The following is a 19,233-nucleotide window of genomic DNA, read 5'->3' as shown; positions in this document are numbered from 1 at the left end:
TCCACAGGGGCCCAACTGCAACAGCTCCAGGTGGCACACCGGTTCCCGCCAACCCAGCGTTTAAAAACAAACAGCTGCGGACGGTAGGAAATAGAAGGTGGCCCTCACGAGGACCGCCTTTCCTGAACCCAGGCAGGTTAATAACCGCCAGCTGAGCCGGCAAAGGCGAGTTTGGAGTTCGCTCAGTTGAGGGAAACGCTTTCCTTGAGTAAACTCAGCGTCCTCGAGGTATTCTATAACTCTGGGCTGGAGACGCTGTCCGCTCTTTTCTAACGGTGACAGGAAACCAAGGAAAAACGTGGGATTCAAAGATTTGGGGGATAACTCTGCTCGCAGCCACTCAGGTGCGAAGCTCGCGGTTGATGCCGGGCTGACGTCTGTGAGGACCCGCGCCTTACGCTCTGCGGCGCTTGCCCCCAGGCTCAACGCCCACCCCAGGCAGCCACTCCCTCAACCGCCCGCACTCTCCGCGCCCCGCCCAACTCCTGCGCGGTGAGCCACCATTCTCGCGAGAACTCAGCTACTCTCGCCTTTTCGAACCGCGGGATCTCGCGAGAAGCACCCTAGGAGCCGGCCTGTAACCTGCTGGGGCGGCTCTTGTAGCCGCAGCTGCCGCAGCGCTCCCCGCCGCAGACGCCTCCGGAGGGAGCTAGTTGGGGGGAAAGCAGAGGTGTCGCTGGCCCCGGCCTGTGCCTGGACACTCAAGGGGGACTACAGGTTCGAGGGTGACTGGACTCAGTTGGAGAACTCGGTGGGGGCGGCGCTGGAGGCTGGGCTTTGGTGGGGGCGGAGGGCGAGTTTGGGCTTGAGAGCCGGACTGCTCTGGTGGTGGTCTGGACGTCCCGGACCTTGCTAGGGGACCGTGGGTGAGGTTCTGGGCTCTGGCCGCTGGCGCCCAGTTCGGAGAGGCAGGGAAGGGAGTTGGGTTTCGGGGGTGCTGTTTTTGGATTGGGAGTCCTGAGGCCTTTCCCCAGAGATGAAGGCGATACCCTTAACCCTCCTTCCCAGGGCAGAGGAACAGTGTGCGCCGCCCCTTTTCTGTCATCCTGGGTTAACGCCGCGAGGTCCTGAGGAGGGTGCATCACAATAGGGACTAAGGTGGCCCGAGTCTCGCTTTGGGAGAAGAGGAGTGAGACCCCAATAAGGTGTTGCGTGATTTTATGCTGTAACGGTATCACGTGCGGTAACGCTTTGTTTTCCCCAAACTTGCACAGAAAAGCTGCTTATTTTTTTCTTTTTCAGATTCAAGTCTCCTCACACCCTTTATCCTCGGGAATGGGGTGCAGGGAGGTGAGACATCACTTAGTAATTTGTTAGTGTGGGCGCAATGTGACCATCACTGGGCTTCACAGATTTCCTACTAATCTTTCTCCTCAGTATTTTGAGTTCATGATGAGAAGTCACTAGTCCAGACATGCTAAAGATAGAGAGCATCACTCGCTTGTCGCTTTATGCACTTAGCATATAAAATTTACTTAAACGTTTTTTAATCTTTAAGAGTCTTCATGCTTTTTATTTAACAATATCAGAGAAAAATCACAGTATATTGATTTTCTTTGGACAACTGGGTACACCCCCCCCTACAATTTGATCAAGACTTTAGAGAGGGAGTTACAGATAAATTTTGAATGAAATAGATTGTAGAAATTGGTATAAGAGATACAACAACGAGTGCAACTATACCGGCCAAAAAAGTTTCTGTACTGGAGAGCCCGTCCAGGGCTGAAGCCCAGGCCTTGAAAATGAGGACTGTAGTTGTCATTAGAATACAAAGCGGAAAGCAGTAGAAAATACTTGGGAGAGGATTTGATGGTGGATAAAGACTGTTAAAAAAGTGTGTGAGGAGAATTATTTTTGAAGGTGTAAATGTGTTTCATAAATTTCCTAACATTTCTCAGAGTTTATGACCTAACTGGTATTGTTACACATAAAGACAAAGTGGGAAGGGAGGTTCTGAAGCATGGAGTATGGCAAGGAACCATGGAGTCAGGAAAGCTTTCAGTGTCTTGACAATGTTTTTGAGATTTCACCTTTTTTTTTCTCCCAAAAAAACTTTCAGATGGGCTTTTTACATTCTGTATGTCACCCTTCCACCAGTCTGGATTTTTTTCTTTCTCAACCTTTCTTATAAGCCTTGTGAAAATTTTTTATTATTAGCCATGAGGTTACAAACCAATATGTCCTGCTTTGTGGCTTTTTACATTAGGTGGCTTAGCGAAGTGTTGAAGTGACCTGGAAAATATTATGCACCTTTCAAAGGAATAGGTTATGAATAGCAAACTCACATGCCTTCAGATACTAGGCATATGAAAATAAAAATGAGTGAAATACACTGAAGAGTTTATGCCTCATCTAAGAGGGTTATCCAGTTCTCACGTTCACCTGATCAGTGCCATAATGAATATGGGCCCAGTCTTCAGCCTTCTCAAGAGAACACAGGAAATCTAAATTTTTGCTTGCAGTTCTCCTGACTTTTAAAAATATTGACAACTACTTGAAACAGTTAAAAATAACTTCATGTGGCCCAAGCAAACCCAAACCTGTCAGTAGTTGTATCCTGCTCTCCAGGTTTGGACCTGTGTTATGAGTAAGAATTAATAAATTTTACAACTGGAAAAAAAAAGAGTTAAAGTAAGTATGCCAATTAGTTTGGAATTTCAAACCTAGGAGTACTTGTGGGAAAATGTCAACTCTAATTGAAAACAGGTGAGTTTAATAGCCAAGTTTAATAGCCTTTAAATATGGTAGGGCAGATTGAACTGATACTTAGTAATATTTTAACTGTGGAAATAACTGAAGAAAAACCTTCTCAGTATATATGGTTTAATAACTGAGGGTTCTGAGCAAAGCAAAGGTATCTTGTAAGGGAATTGATTTATTGAGAAGCCCTTTATTGTATTTGTGATTAATATGTAAAATAAATCTAGGAGACCCTCTACTGAATCATCTATGCTTTTGAATGTTTATTATTTGCTGTACCATCCCACTTTGTCTTCCCAGTCATTGACTTTTATTGGAAGCAATATTGATTCCTTGGATTTTATTCCGTGGCAGATGGGGTAGGGGGGAGGGGCATCGAGATGGGAAGAAATGGGAAGGGGAAAGTGTGAGGTGAAGCAAGCACTCATGTGCTTCTCTTTTACATTGTCCATTACAAGATTGATTTGAGTTAGCTAGTTTTTCTTGTAAGAAGAATAGGTACTTTGATTGATTAAACACAGTGCCTTATACATAGGAGAGCTTAATGATATTTGTGGAATTGAAGCCCATGGATTAAACCACATTTACCCATTAGTGAGAAGTACTTTAATCACATAATCTGATTCATACTTAGTTGGGCTGTGGGGAATGGGAGTTTAGAGGTCAGTCCTAAGAAAGAAGTGAATCTTAGGCTTATCAGAGGGCAAGGTGAAGGTCTTCGATGGGAGTAAGGGTGAGAAAGGAGGCTAGGTGAGGGAGAGAGTTTGAAAAAGGAAGATAGAAATGGTCAAGTACCACTTACACTACCGTGCAGTTTTACAAAGAGCTCTGCCTTTTACAACTAAATTTATCATAACTTATGCAAAGACTACATAGAATATTGGGTTTTTTAAATAGATCTTTATTGGAGTATAATTGCTTCACAGTACTGTGTTAGTTTCTGTTGTACAACAGAGCGAATCAGCCACATGCATACACATGTCCCCATATCCCCTCCCTCTTGAGCCTTCCTCCCATCCTCCCTATCCCACCCCACTAGGTCATCGCAAAGCACCGAGCCGATCTCCCTGTGCTATGCTGCTGCTTCCCACCAGCCAACTGTTATACATTCGGTAGTGTATATATGTTGTTGCTACTCTCACTTCGCCTCAGCTTCCCCCTCCCACCCCATGTCCTCAAGTCCATCCTCTATGATCCTCTATGTCTACCTCTTTATTCCTGCCCTGCAACTAGGTTCATCAGTACCTTTTTTTTTTAGATTCCATATATATGTGTTAGCATATGGTATTTATTTTTCTCTTTCTGACTTCACTCTGTATGGCAGACTCTAGGTCCATCCACCTCACTACAGATAACTCAATTTCATTCCTTTTTATGGCTGAGTAATATTCCATTGTATATATGTGCCACATCTTCTTTATCCATTCATCTGTCGATGCACCTCCTAGAGTAACGGAAATAGAATATTGGTTTTTAATCAGGACTACTTTGGGAGTTTGCAGACTTAGTTTTCTTTCTTTTAGCCCAGTCTTCTTGTTTCTCTCTTTTAGCCCAGTCTTCTTAGGTCAAGTTAGTCTAATACCTCTTCATCCAATCCCTCCCTCTCTCTGGTGTGGGAACAGGAGAAGATGTGTATTCTGTGAGGTGTTCCTCTTTGAGAGTTTAAAAAACATCCTGAAGAATCTGTTATGTATTTTTTGGAGATTGTTTGTTGAAGGAAGAACCATCATTTTCCTCTCCCCATGTTTCTACATGACTTGTAAAGTAAGGAAGTTCTCTTGGAAGTAGCTTTCCCCCTTCTTTCAACTCCTTGGGTGAGATGCCCTCTCAAGGAAGGATTAGGTGAGAACTGGAGAAGGAATTGAGTATGCTTTTGCTCAGTGACTTCTGGTTCTGTTTTTAGAGCTCTCAATTCTTAGGACATAACATTCTCTACTCCCCTGTAGGGTGGATTTATCTGAGCAGGCTGGACCCTATGAGGGAGAAGGAAATGAAAAGTATACAGTTTTGAGTTTAATTTACAATTGAAGTTAATAAGTAGCTTTTTTGGCCACTGATTTCAGCTGTATTTTTATCTTTGTCTGACTCCTTTGTTTGTTTGTTTCTTTGTTGGTTATAAACTCACAGTAAGGGAGAAAGATGCTCATTAATGGAAGAAGAACTATTTTGAAATCTTGTCTCCTCTTGGATAGAATGTTTATTAGGGTTTAAGCTAATGTTGCATTTCCCTACTATGGCTTGCTCTGGTTTACTTTGGCATCTTGAAACTGAGACCTGCCTTGTTAAGCAGGTAGCAATCTAGAGCTCAGAGATGGAAGGTAAGCAATCAATTCAAAGAGATGCTCTTTGGGAGAGGATTAAGAGGTTGGTAAATGTTCGATGTAGGCAATGAGAATACAGTGAGCTAAAATACTTGAAATAGTAGAAACTTGACATTAAAGAGGAAAGATTTTATGTGGAATGTGTGACCTTATGTCACAGAAGATTTCTGAAGATTTGTAAGATGCTAAAAGGTATCTATGCCAATAAAAGCATCTTTTAAAATCCTAATTAATAGTTTAATTATATTTTTCTGTTTAAAAATGTAAGATATCTGATTACATGGTACTTATTTTTATCTTTGTAGTTGAAATGAATGGTCTGTTAGTACTTTTGGTCATGAACTGAAATTAACATTTGTTATTTGGTTGAGGGTGAGAGTCTGTCACAGTGAAGTACTAATTGAAGTACTTGATTAGAAACTATGAATAACACTTTTCTAAGGTCGTTTAACATTGTAATCATACTTTTCTACTTGGAATACCTTATTTGGGATCACTTAGATCTGTGTTTAAAGCCGACTGTTAGCTCTATGATATAAGTTACTTAACTACTCTGAGCTGTTGTTGGCTCACATGAAAAATGGAGATAGAACACAATTGTCAGGAGTTTAAGAATGAAATGAAATAAAATATACACAAGTGCTATGTAAATAGTAAAGTGAATATAACTTGTCAGCACTTTGTACTGTGTTTATGCTCAGAAAATAGCATACTGTCTGGTGATCTTAAGACACATCAGGGGAATTTACATTTACATCTAGCTGTCTCATTTGTAGGGAACAAATTCAAATGGCTATTTACAGCCTTGACAATATGACTCTTCCACTGGAAATTACAGAAGTTTTTTTCTTTTTCTTTATTCTAGTCCACAATGAACAGTAGGAATCTCTTTCTTGCTTTTCATGTTGGCATTGACTATCCGTTGACTGATATCTGGTATTCTAAGTAATCTTTTAAAAATTGAAATATAGTTGATGTACAATATTATGTTAATTTCAGGTGTACTACATAGTGATTTGACATTTGCATACATTGTGAAATGACAGTGATAAGTCCATTAACTATCTGTCCCAATAAAACTTACTGTATAATAGTACTGACCATATCCTTATGCTGTATATTACATCCCTGTGGCTTGTTTCATAACTGGAGGATTGTACCTCTTAATCCCCTTCACATATTTCAACCCCCCACCTGTCTCCCCTCTGGATACCACCTGTTTGTTCTCTGTATCTGTGAGTCTGTTTTCATTTTGTTTTGTTTTCTTTGTTTTTTAGATTCCACATATAAGTGAGATCGTATGGTATTTGTCTTTGACTTATTTCATTTAGTATAATACCCTCTAGATCCATCCATGTTGTTGCAAATGGCGAGGTTTCTTTTTTTTTTTTTTTTTAATGGCTGAAAAATATTCCGCTGTATTTATATACCACATCTTCTTTATCCATTCGTCTATTCATGGGCACTTAGGTTGCTTCCATACCTTGGCTATTGTAAATAATGCTTCAGTGAACATAGGGTGCACATATTTTTTCAAATTGGTGTTTTTGTCTTCTTCAGGTAAATACCCAGAAGTTAAATTGCTGGATCATATGGCAGTTCTATTTTTAATTTTTTGAGAAACCTCTATACTGTTTTCCCTTGTGGCTGTACCAGTTTACATTTCCACCAACAATGCACGAGGGTTCCCTTTTCTCCATCCTTGCCAATACTTGTTATTTATTGTTTTGTTGATAATAGCCATTCTGACAGGTGTGAGGTGGTATCTCATTGTGGTTTTAATATGATTAGTGATCTTTTCATGTGTCTGTTGGCCAGCTGTATGTCGTCTTTGGGAAGATGTCTAGGTCCTCTGCCTGTTTGTTTGTTTGTTTATTTATTTATGGCTGTGTTGGGTCTTCATTTCTGTGCGAGGGCTTTCTCTAGTTGCGGCAAGTGGGGGCCACTCTTCATGGCGGTGCGCGGGCCTCTCACTATCACGGCCTCTCTTGTTGCAGAGCACAGACTCCAGACGCGCAGGCTCAGTAATTGTGGCTCACGGGCCTAGTTGCCCCGCGGCATGTGGGATCTTCCCAGACCAGGGCTCGAACCCGCGTCCCCTGCATTGGCAGGCAGATTCTCAACCACTGCGCCACAGGGAAGCCCCCTCTGCCTGTTTTTAAATTGGGTGGTTTGTTTTTTTGATGTTGAGTTGTATGAATTCTTTGTATATTTTGAATATTAACCCATTGTTGGATATGTTGTTTGCAAATATCTTCTCCCATTCAGTAGGCAGCCTTTTCAGTTTGTTGATAGTTTGCTTTGCTGTACAAAAACTTTTTAGTTTGATGTAGTCGTATTTTTTATTTTTCTTTAGTTTCTCTTGCCTGAGGAGACAGATCCAAGAAAATATTGCTAAGACTTATGTCAGAGAGCTTACTGCCTATGTTTTCTTCTAGGAGTTTTATAGTTTCAGGTCTTACATTTAAGTCTTTATTCCATTTTGAGTTTGTTTTTGTATATGCTATGAGAAATTAGTACACTTTGATTGTCTGTATGTAGCTGTCCAGTTCTCCCAACACCATTTATTGAAGAGGCTGTCTTTTACTCATTGTATATTCCTGTCTCCTTTGTTGTAGATTAATTGACCATATAAGTGTGAGTCCATTTCTGGGTTCTGTATTCTGTTTATTGATCTGTGTGTCTGTTTTGATTTGTAGTGTAGTTTGAAATCAGGGTGCATGATATTCCAGCTTAGTTCTTCTTTCTCGAGATTGTTGGCTATTTGGGATCTTTTGTTTCCATGCAAATTTTAGAATTATTAGTTGTAGTTCTGTGAAAAATGCCATTGGTATTTTGATTTAGACTGCCTTGGGTAATATGGTCATTTTAACAATATTAATTCTTCTATGAGCATGGTAAATCTTTCCGTTTGTTTGCGTTGTCTTCAGTTTTCTTCATCGATGTCTTATAGTTTTCTGGGTCCAGGTCTCTTACCTCCTTAGATGTATTCTTAGTTATTTTATTCTGTTTGATGCAGTTGTTAATGAGATTGTTTTCTTAATATCTTTTTCTGATAGTTTATTGTTAGTGTATAGAAATGCACCAGATTTCTGTATACTGATTTTGTATCTTGCAACTTTACTGAATTTATTAGTTTAGTGGTTTTTAGTAGTGTATTTAGGATTTTCTATACTTAGTAACATGTCACCTGTAAACTGGGACAGTTTTATTTCTTCCTTTCTTTTTTTATTTTTTTTAAAAATTATTTATTTATTTATTTATTTATTTATGGCTGTGTTGGGTCTTCGTTTCTGTGCGAGGGCTTTCTCTAGTTGTGGCAAGCGGGGGCCACTCTTCATCGCAGTGCACGGGCCTCTCACTATTGTGGCCTCTCTTGTTGTGGAGCACAGGCTCCAGACGCGCAGGCTCAGTAATTGTGGCTCACGGGCCCAGCTGCTCCGCGGCACGTGGGATCTTCCCAGACCAGGGCTCGAACCCGTGTCCCCTGCATTGGCAGGCAGATTCTCAACCACTGCGCCACCAGGGAAACCCTATTTCTTCCTTTCTAATTTGGATTCCTTTTAATTCTTTTTCTTGTCCGGTTGCTATGGCTAGGATTGCCAACACTATGTTGAATAAAAGTGCGAGAGTGGGCATCCTTGTCTTGTTCCTGATTTTAGACGAAGTGCTTTCAGCTTTTCACTGCTGAATATGGTGTTGGCTGTGGTTTTATAATATATGGCCTTTAATATGTTGCGGTATGTTCCCTCTATACCCACTTTGTTGAGAGTTGTTATCATAAATGGATTTGAAATTTGTCACAGGCTTTTTCTGCATCTATTGAGATGATAATATGATTTTTATTCTTCAGCTTGTTAATGTGGTGTATCACTTTGATTTGCGTTTATTGAAAAATCCTTGCATCCCTGGGATAAATCCCACTTGATCATGGTATATGATCCTTTTTATGTGTTGTTGAATTCAGTTTGCTCATGTTTTGTTGAGGATTTTTGCATCTGTGTTCATCAGAGATACTGGCATGTAATTTACTTTCTTTGTGGTATCTTTGCATGGTTTTGATATCAGGGTGATACTGGCCTTGTACAATGAGTTAAGAAGCATTCCTCCCTCTTCAATTTTTTGTAATAGTTTAGGAAGGATGAGTGTTAACTCTTCTTTAAATGTTTTGTAGAATCCACCTGTAAAGCTGTCTGGTCCTGGACTTCTGTTTGTTGGGAGTTTTTTTTAATTGATTCAATTTCATTGCTGGTAATTGATCTGTTCATATTTTTTTATTCCTGATTCATTTTTGGGAGATTTTTATGTTTCTAGGAATTTATCCATTTCTTCTAGATTGTCCATTTTATTGGCATATATTTGTTCTTAGTAATCTCTTATGATCCTTTGTGTTTCTGTGGTGTCGTTTCTGATTTTATTTGTTTCATTTCTGATTTTATTTATTTGGGCCCTCTCTTTCTTGATGAGTCTGGTTAAAAGTTTATCAGTTTTGTTTATCTTTTCAAAGAACTCATAATTTCATTGGTGTTTACTTTTTTAAAATTTTTAATTTTTTAGTCTCTATTTCATTTACTTCTGCTCTGATATTTATGATTTCTTTCCTTCTACTAATTTCGGGTTTGTTTGTTCTGCTTTTTCTAGTTCCTTTAGGTGTAAGGTTAGGTTGTTTATTTGAGAGTTTTCTTGTTTCCCAAGGTAGGCTTGTATCACTACAAGCTTCTTTCGTAGAACTACTTTCGATGTGTCCCAGAGATGTGGATTGTTGTATTTACATTTTCATTTGTTTCCAGGTATTTTTTGATTTCCTCTCTGATTTCCTCAGTAAACCATTGGTTGTTTAGTAGCATGTTTTTTTAGCCTCCACATGTTTGTGTCTTTTGTAGTCTTTTTCTTGTAGTTTGTTTCTAGTCTCATACTGTTTCCAGAAAAGATACTTAATATAATTTCAGTATTCTTAAATTTATTGAGGCTTGTTCTGTGGCCTAGCTTCTGATCTGTCCATTTGCACTAAAAAGAATGTGTATTCTGCTGGTTTTGGATGAAATGTTCTATACATATCTATTAAATCCATCTAGTCTAATGTGTTATTTAAGGCCAATGTTTCCTTATTGATTTTCTGTCTGGATGATCTGTCCATTGATGTAAGTGAGGTGTTAAAGTTTGCTACTGTTATTGTATTAGTGTCAGTTTCTCCGTTTATGTTTGTTAATATTTCTTTTATGTATTTAGGTGCTCCTATGTTGGGTGCATATATATTTACAATTGTTATATCTTCTTGTTGGCTTGATCTCTTTAGCATTATATAATGTCCTCCTTTTACTCTTGTTACAGTCTTTGTTTTAAAGTCTATTTTGTCTGATATAAGTATTGATACTCCAGCTTTCTTTTCTTGCCACTTGCATGGAATACCTTTTTCCATCCCCTCAATATCAGTCTGTGTATAACTTTAAATCTGAAGTGAGTCTCTTGTAGGAAGCATATATATGATTTTTTCTTTTTTTTTTTTTGAATCTGTTCAGCCACTGTCTTTTGATTGGAGCATTTAGTCCATTTACGTTAATTACTGATAGGTATATACTTTTTCCATTTTAATTCTTTGCTGGTTGCTTTTGTAGTTCTTTGTAGTTCTTCTCTTCTTTTGCTTTCTTCCCTTGTGATTTGATGACTGTCTTTAGTGTTACGTTTGAATTTTATTCTCTTTTTTGTGTATGTATCTATTATAGGTGTTTGGTTTGTGGTTACCATGAGGTTAACAAATAGCTATATGGACGTGCGCGCACACACACACACGTATGTGATTGTTTTAAGTTGATAGACCTCTTAATTTTGAACAGATTCTAACCACCCTAAATTTTTACCCCCTGCACATTTAATATTTTTCACATCATATTTCAAATCTTTTTGTTATTGTGTCTTATTATGGATATATATTATTACTTTTGTCTTTAGCTTTCCTACTAGCTTTATAATGGTTGATCTCTTACCTTTACTGTATGTTTGCCTCTACAAGTGATACTTTTCCTTTCATAATTTTCATATTTCTAGTGATAGCCTTTTCTGTTTAGAGAAGTTCTTTCAACATTTCTTGTAAAGCTGGTTTAGTGATGCCGACCTCATTTAGGTTTTGCTGGTCTGTAAAAGTCTGTTTCTGCTTCAAATCTGAATGATAACCTTGCTGGATAGAGTATTCTTGGTTCTAGGTTTTTTTCTTTCATCACTTTGAATATATCAGGCCACTCCCTTCTGGCCTGCAGCTTCTTCTGAAAAGCTGATAGTCTTTTGGGAGTTCCTTGTGTGTAACTAGTTGGCTTTTCTTTCACTGCTTTTAAGATTCTCTATCTTTAACTTTTGCCATTTTAATTATAATTTGTTTTGGTGTGGACATCTTTGGGTTCATCTTATTTGTGACTTTCTGTGCTTCCTGAACCTGAATGTCTTTTCCTTTCCTAGGTTAGGGAAATTTTCAGCTATTATGTCTTCAAGTAAGTTCTCTGCCCCCTTTCTCTCCCTCTTCTCCTTCTGGGACCCCTATAATGTTAGTACGCTTTATGTCATCCCAGAGGTCTCTTAAACTATCCTTATTTTTAAAAATTCTCTTTTGTTTTTTTCTCTTCAGCATGGGTGATTTCCAGTACTCTGTCTTCCAGATTGCTGATCTGTTCTGCTGCATGATCTAATGTACTGTTGATTTCTTGTAGTGTATTTTTTATTTCACTTTATTGTATCTGTTTGGTTCGTCTTTGTATTTTCTAGCTATTTGTGAAACTTCTCACCATGTTCATTCATTCTTCTCCTGAGTTTGTTGAGTATCTTTATGATCACTACCTACCTTGAACTCTTTATCAGGTAGATTGTTTATCTTCACTTCATTTAGTTCTTTTTCTGAGGCTACGTCTTGTTCATTCATTTGGAATATATTCCTCTATCTCCTCATTTGGCCAAATCTCTGTATTTCTTTCAGTGTATTAGGTAGGTTGCTTATGTTTCCTGATCTTGAAGTGGCCTCATGTAGGAGATGTCCTATGGGGCCCAGCAGCACACTCCACTCTGGTCACCAGAGCTGTATGCTCTAGAGGTGCCTCTTATGTAGGCTGCATGAACTTTTATGTTGTGCTGGGGCTGAGTACTGTGAGTGTGCTGGTAGGCAGGGCTGTCCCCTGTCCAGTTAGCTGTGCTTTATGTGGTGGCTGCAAGCCTCCTGGAGGGCAGGGTAGGCTTCTTGTGTGGCTCTCTACAGGGCCTGGTGGGCACAGGGCTGGTGCTGGCTCACTGGAGGGTTGTGTTGGGTCCCTGGCACTAATCGGCTAGAGGGAGGATTCCAAAATGGAGCTTGTCTGTACTGGTGTTATCATGGTAGAACAAGCTCCCCAAAATGGCTGTTGCCATCATTTCCTCCCCCAAGGGGTGTCCCATTTGCCTCCTGCCTCTCTGGGAGGCTCTCCAAGATCAGCAAGTGGGTCTTGCCCAAGCTCCTTTCAAACTGTTGCCTCTGGTCTGGGACTTGGAGCATGTTGAGATTATGTGTGCTCCCTTTAAGAGAGAGTCTCAGTTTCCTAACACCCCTTCCCCACCTCCCACACTCCCAAACATAAGCTCTCCTGTTTTCAAAGCTAGACGTTCTGGGGGCTTGTTTCCTGGTGCACAACCCCTTGGACTGGGGAACCTGCTGTGGGGCTTGGACCCATTGCTCCTTGGGGAGGACCAGTTGTGATATTCATCCCATTTGTGGGTTGCTGACTGAGTGATGTGGGTCCTGACAATATCGTGTCTCCGCCCCTCCTACCCCTCTCATGTGGTTCCTTTATGTTTTTAGTTTTGGAAAATCTTTTCTGCTAATCTTCAGGTTGTTCTTATAGATAGTTGCTCTGTAAGTAGTTGTAATTTTGGTGTGTCCTTGGATGGAGATGAGTTCAGGGTCTTCCTACTATACCATCTTGGCCATCTCCTCTATTCTCTGTAATTTGAATGCCAGGTGGGACAGCAGAGAAAAGCGAAAAGAGAATATATTGTAGAGAGAAATGGCATGACATTTGAAAAATCATCTATTGGGATACTGTTATCATCTCAAAAAATTTTTATTTTTATTAATTTGGAGTATTTTTCTTTAAGATCTTTGACTATCATTGCTGGTAGCAGATGAATAGAAAATTATCTTGAGTTTTCTGTTTGTGGACTACGTTAAAAGTAAATTTAAAAGCTCAGATACCTGAGGAAGTATCTCAGGGGCATAATTGTGCAACAGGATGTTTTTATACTTTTCTTATTCTTAGATGGTCATGCAAATAGTGCTGAATTATTTTAAAGGTAATTATTTCATTCAGGGCAGTTTGCTTAATACAATGCAGGATTGAATCTTATTTTTCTCACATCTTGAGAGCAAGCGATGCAGTCTGCTCTGTCCTTTTGGCTCCTAATTTGTTAATTTAGAATTTTCCTAGAGAAGTTCCTGTAAGATGGGTAACTGTGGGGCACTATTATTTTCTTCTTGTTGAATATTCCAAATTGCCTGAGTTTCTCTTTTCAAAGAGAGAATATTTAGTTATTAGAGACTAGTGAAGTTATAAAACTGTAATACTGAAAGTATTTTAAAATCATTAATACTCTAGTGTTTGGAAGAGATAACTAAACGGCAGATTAGGCCTTATTACCTGAGTTTGATAAAACTTATTTATTGTACCATATGAAGAAAACAGCAGAACTTCCATTTATACTTATTTTTTTTTACTCAATCTCTTTTTCATTTTCATTTTTTGTGTATATGTAATATATACATAGTACTATTTATATACATGTACATGCATTGTTTATATATATGTATGTGCAGCTACTCAAGTTAGTTGAATTGAAAACATTAAGAAAGGGAAAAAGTATCATATTTTAGAATAAAAGTGGTATGACATCTTTGATCATCTTTGCTTCCCTAGTGAATGATACTTTTTAACAGTAACCTTGAATACTTGTTGGCTTTGAAATTGTTTTATGAGTACTTTGAAAAATTACTTATAAAAGTAGATTATTTTGAGTAATTTCTTTCTGAATATGAACATGCAATGCATTGCATACAATTTGGGACAGTCACCAAAAAGCAAAGAAGAAAATGGCATCTTAATCCCATGACCCAATGATAATTGCTTCCAATCATAAACACATGTATACACATACACTTGCATACACACACACAATTGGGATCATTCTGTATGTAATGACTTAAATTTTTTATTTTGAGAAATTAAAATAGTACAACAAATACATAACTAGATTTAAAAATGAACATTCCCTTCCTCCTCCCCTTCCCCCTTTCCCTCTCCTTCCCCTTCCACTATAAATTCTTTGATAAACATATTTCTCAGGATAAAAATTTAAAACTGGGATTCTTGTGTTAAAATGTGTGACACCCTCCAGGTTTTACGGTTTATATTCCCACAAGCCTAAGTAGCCTTTTCCTCTATTCTTTAGCCATCACTGGTTATCATGAAAACAAACCAAGAAATCTTTGACAATTTGATCAGTTAAACATCTCAGATTTAACTTGGGTTTCTTATATTACTAGTGAGGTTGAATATTTCTTCTTTTCCCCTTTTTGGCAGCTAGTATTCTTTTTGTAAATTGCTAACTTAATGAACTCTGCGTGTTTTTCCATCATAGTGTTCGATTTTTTTTAATATGATTTATAAATATTCCTTATATTTAAGATTAAAATCTTATCTGTTATATACATTTTTATAGCTTTTCATTTATCTTTTATAGTTTGAATTTTTATGTAGTCTAACCTAATGCTTTTTGCAAGTGGTCTGCAGTCCCAATTCTGACCCCTGATGAAGTTTTCACTAGTCTTTGTTGCAAATGTGAGCATAAAGTGTCTGACTGCACGTTCCTGTTTCTCATATTTTTTTTCCTCTGATTTGAGGCTTAGAAATTCCTTCTTTATTCTGAGAGTCAGATAAATGTTCACTTATATTTTTTTCTTAATTCTTTATGGTTTTGTGTTCTACTTTGATTTTTTTTACTAATGTGGAATTTGGGAGAGATAATATGTGAGGAAGGAAAGGATCTTCTGCTGAAATAGTTGACCAGTTTTTTAGAACCTCTCTATCTAACCTTGAATCTGTCGTCTAGCTATCTGTCTCTTAGTGATTTGAAATGTGACCACTAGCACTTTTTATTTTCTGGGCATAGCGTTTTGATGGGTTGTGTATTAAACTTGAGAGACAGTATAGTATGGTGGAAGAAGCACTGAATTTGACTGTACAGATGTGTATTTGAGTCCTAGTTTATTTATTAGCTATGTGACATTAGGCAAATAACATAATCCCTTTAAGCCAGTTTCTCAGTTTTTAAAAAGAGATCACTTTTATATAATAGATGATACCTCTTGTGTCTTGTAGGCTTGATATATGGATTAGCATAGAAAATGTATATGAAAATCCACCTTATTATCCAAGGCTTCCTGAATTAGATACTAGCATCTAGCTCCTATACCTCTATCCTGCTTGAAAAATCTCACTGCATATTTTGGTGTAGTTCATTTAGTGCTGAGGCATATCTCATACCTACCACCAGTCTGGTAACCTTTCCAAAGGAGGATGGCTTGACCTTATTGTTCAGGAACCCATTCTGATATGTATTGGTCATTGCTTATTATTCTATCATATATGGTAGTAACAGCCACATATGGCTATTCAAATTAAGAGTTAAAATGGAAAATTGAAAATTCATTTCATCAGTTGTACATTTCAAGTGTTTTATAGCTACATGTAGCTAGTTGCTACTTTTTGGACAGTGCAGACGTAGAACATTTCCATTATCAGACAAAGTTCTGTTGGGCAATACTGCAGTCTAGAACTTGAATCATACTTAGGGCCTTTTCTAGCCTATTGAATTGAGGGCAGGTAAACAAGCAAAAATCTGAAAGGAATGGAAGGTAATGGGATAATGAATGGGTCAAAATGCAACAGCATAGTAAAAGTTATATGAAAAATATAATATAACTTATTAAAAAAGCCTCTCGGAAAAAGAAAACATTGTTTAAAAGTCTGACTTTGTTTAAAGGGTCATGGAGGAAAAAATAAAACATTGTTTGAGTCTGACTTTGTTTAAAGGGTGCTGGTTCTTAGGAGTTGAATGTAATCTCCTTTGATTTAGGCACTTCATCAGCTTATTGGAGATTTGCCTATATTAAATTTTATGTCAAGGTGATTTGCTTCAACTAAGATGTTTCCGGTTTTGAAGGCAATACTAGTTAGTCATAGAAGAAAAGGAAAAATAGGGACATACGCATAGAAAATAAAACATTAAGTTTTTTTTAGGAAATTAAAAAAATCATATATGCCTTTTAGTGAGTTTTAAGAATTTAGCACTATAAACAGCATCTAGTCCATTATAATGCTAATTATGTAATGTAGGTATTTAGAAAATGCCTAAGATAGGGAAAGATTTTCAAACATTGAGCTGTTTAAGGTGGGGGGGGGGAATAAATGAAATGGTTCTTGAAGTGTTAATGTCTTAAACAAGAAATCAGCAAAATTTCAGTTTTTATTACTGAATATTATTATTTTATTATTTATTTACAGAATTTATAGAAATTCTATAAAAGTAGTAAAATCAATGAACTCAGAGATTTTATCTCCAGGTCACCTCTGGAAGATCAAGGGCTGAATATGAGCTGACTTTGGAAGTCTTACATTTTGGTGGATTTGATAAGGAATTTCTTTAAATAGACAAAGTACCCTACTTTTAATGTAAAATTCATGCAGTTTTATTAAATGTTTGTTAGTGTAACCCTAGCAGTTAGCAAAATGCCTGAAAAGGTACTAAGTACTCAATGAATAGATTTTGAATGAAAGCATAAGTCAATTGAATTTGATATCCTGGAACTAGTTTCATAAAATTTAGTCAGATATAATCTAACTGATATAATCAGGATATAAAAATATCCTGAATAAAGTTCTCAGCTTTATTTACTTGCCTTACTTTAACTGCAGCAAATAAGAAGAATACAAGTCTTGACATTTGAAAGTGCTTCTGTGAGATTTAGGCAGCTTTGAGGAATCTTTTGGGGAATATTAGGAGTCATTTGATAATATCTTTAAAAATGTTTCCAGGGATATTTGTTATGTTCCCTCTTTTAACACCATTTTCTTAGTGTATAGTTCCTAAGAGCAAGTATTAGCATTAGATACTTTTTGCTCATTTGAGAATGAGATTCACATGATAGGTGGGTATGATTATACAATATTATTCTTTTTAAAGACAAGCAACTAAGTTAAAGACTCCCTATAAATCTTCATAATTTGTATTTCCTCTTCTCTGGTGGATTCTGTTAAATGTAATGCCCTTTGGTTTCTTTCATCTTAATTTTATTAATTAAAACATTTTGTAAAAGTTTACATATAGCGTGTATACTAAGGTGTGGGAACACACATATGAGTTATCCTTAGTTCTTGCCCTCAAGGAGTCTTACAGTTTAAGGGAAGACTTGTGGCAGAAACATATTCTACCAGTGCATAATGATGGAGTTCAGAACATGCTACCCCAAAGTATAGCACCTTCACGTATTGAATATTTTAAGCAGAAGGAATTAGAGCAACAGCATGTGCTGGAGGAACTTTCCGACCTGCCTCTAAAGCAGGTCATAAAACCCTCATGAGAGGTGTCCCTATACCTAGAGGAAAGGAGCATCTTAGCTCCGAAGGTGAAGGAACATAGAAATCTGAACAAGAGATAATGCTAGTAAGTTTTTGTCAATTTACTATACTCTTTCCACGATATTCCACTCTTCATCAAACTTGGCATAAGAACACTCAGGTTTGTTTTTTCGGGCCTTCATTTGCTTATGAAGGCTCCAGTGTTGAATAAAATTTACATTAAATAAACTTGTATGCTTTTCTCTTGTTAATATGTCTTGTTACAGGGGTCCCAGTTGAAAATTTAGAAGGGTAGGGGAAAAAGATATTTTTCCTCCCCTACAATATGTATTGACCATATTTAAGCAATCAGAAACAAAAACAAAACTATAGGTAAGCAGTAAAATTAAACAAGGAAGAAAATTTCCATAACAAAGCCATTTCCAAATACTTAACTGTAGCCCCCCTCCCAATTATGAAAACGATGTATAGTATATTCAAATAGTATAAGAGATACAATGAAAAGTAAGTCTTTCTTTCTCTCATTTCAGCCTTTCCTCAGAGGCAACTAGTTAGAAGTTTTATGTGTTATTTCTAGACATTTTAAAAAACATATAAAAACATGGATGAGTGTTTGCATACATATTTTTAAAATATACTGGAGTACATAATACATATCTGTACCATGCTTTTTAGCATAACATTATATCTTGGAATATTTTTCTTATCAGTATGTTTTTTTGTTTTTTGTTTTTAAAATTTATTTTATTTATTTATTTATTTATGGCTGTGTTGGATCTTCGTTTCTGTGCGAGGGCTTTCTCTAGTTGTGGCAAGCGGGGGCCACTCTTCATTGCCGTGCGCGGGCCTCTCACTATCGCGGCCTCTCTTGTTGCGGAGCACAGGCTCCAGACGCGCAGGCTCAGTAATTGTGGCTCACGGGCCCAGTTGCTCCGCGGCACGTGGGATCTTCCCAGACCAGGGCTCGAACCCGTGTCCCCTGCATTGGCAGGCAGATTCTCAACCACTGCGCCACCAGGGAAGCCCCCTATCAGTATGTATCTTATTTTTACTGGTTGCATGATGCTGTGCAGATTTTTAACCAATTCATTTCTGACGAACATTTAGATTGGTTCTAGGTTTTTGCTGTGACAAATAGTGCTGTGAAGTCAAGGAGATAAAAGAGATGTATGTGTTTTGTGTGTGTGTGTGTTAGTATAGTGGTATGTATAATTAGAACAAGGGCTGAGCAGAATCTTAAACTTTCAGTGTCATACCTAGGCAGAATGTGTTGGACAATAAGATAGACAGACCCTAAAGTAGTTCCCATGATCCCTGCCTCCTGGTGTTTGTGCCTTTGTATAATCCCCTCGCCTTGAGTGTGAGCAGAATTTGTGACTTCCTTCTAGCCAAAAGAATATGCTAAAGGTAATGGAATGTTACTTTCCTAGTTATGTTACATAAGACTCCATTTTGCTAGCAGACTTACTATCTACGTCATTGGCTTTGAATCCTACTGCCATAAGGAAATGAATTGTTACAATCTCAGTAACCTTGGAAGTGGATCCTTCCCCAGTTGAGCCTCCAAA

The 19,233-nt window shown here is 37.8% G+C and overlaps 1 protein-coding gene across 5 annotated transcripts in view; it reads left to right on the top strand.

Moving 5' to 3' along the window:
* The first annotated feature begins 586 nt into the window (after positions 1-586).
* The window catches only part of BTBD10 (BTB domain containing 10), a 78,062-nt gene continuing 59,415 nt past the window's right edge, over positions 587-19,233 (top strand). The window contains exon 1 of one of the 5 annotated variants that reach the window (XM_061203050.1): positions 587-717. The gene's annotated coding sequence lies outside the window, so the exon portion shown is untranslated. Of the gene's footprint in view, positions 752-1,238; positions 1,291-19,233 lie in introns of those variants that run through there. The other 4 variants (XM_061203048.1, XM_061203051.1, XM_061203049.1 and 1 more) reach the window with 4 other exon arrangements.

This window comes from Eubalaena glacialis, chromosome 10, assembly GCF_028564815.1.
Source record: "Eubalaena glacialis isolate mEubGla1 chromosome 10, mEubGla1.1.hap2.+ XY, whole genome shotgun sequence".
Classification (NCBI taxonomy): domain Eukaryota; kingdom Metazoa; phylum Chordata; class Mammalia; order Artiodactyla; family Balaenidae; genus Eubalaena; species Eubalaena glacialis.
Note: the sequence above shows the minus strand (reverse complement) of the source record. Positions and strands in the feature narration are given on the sequence as shown.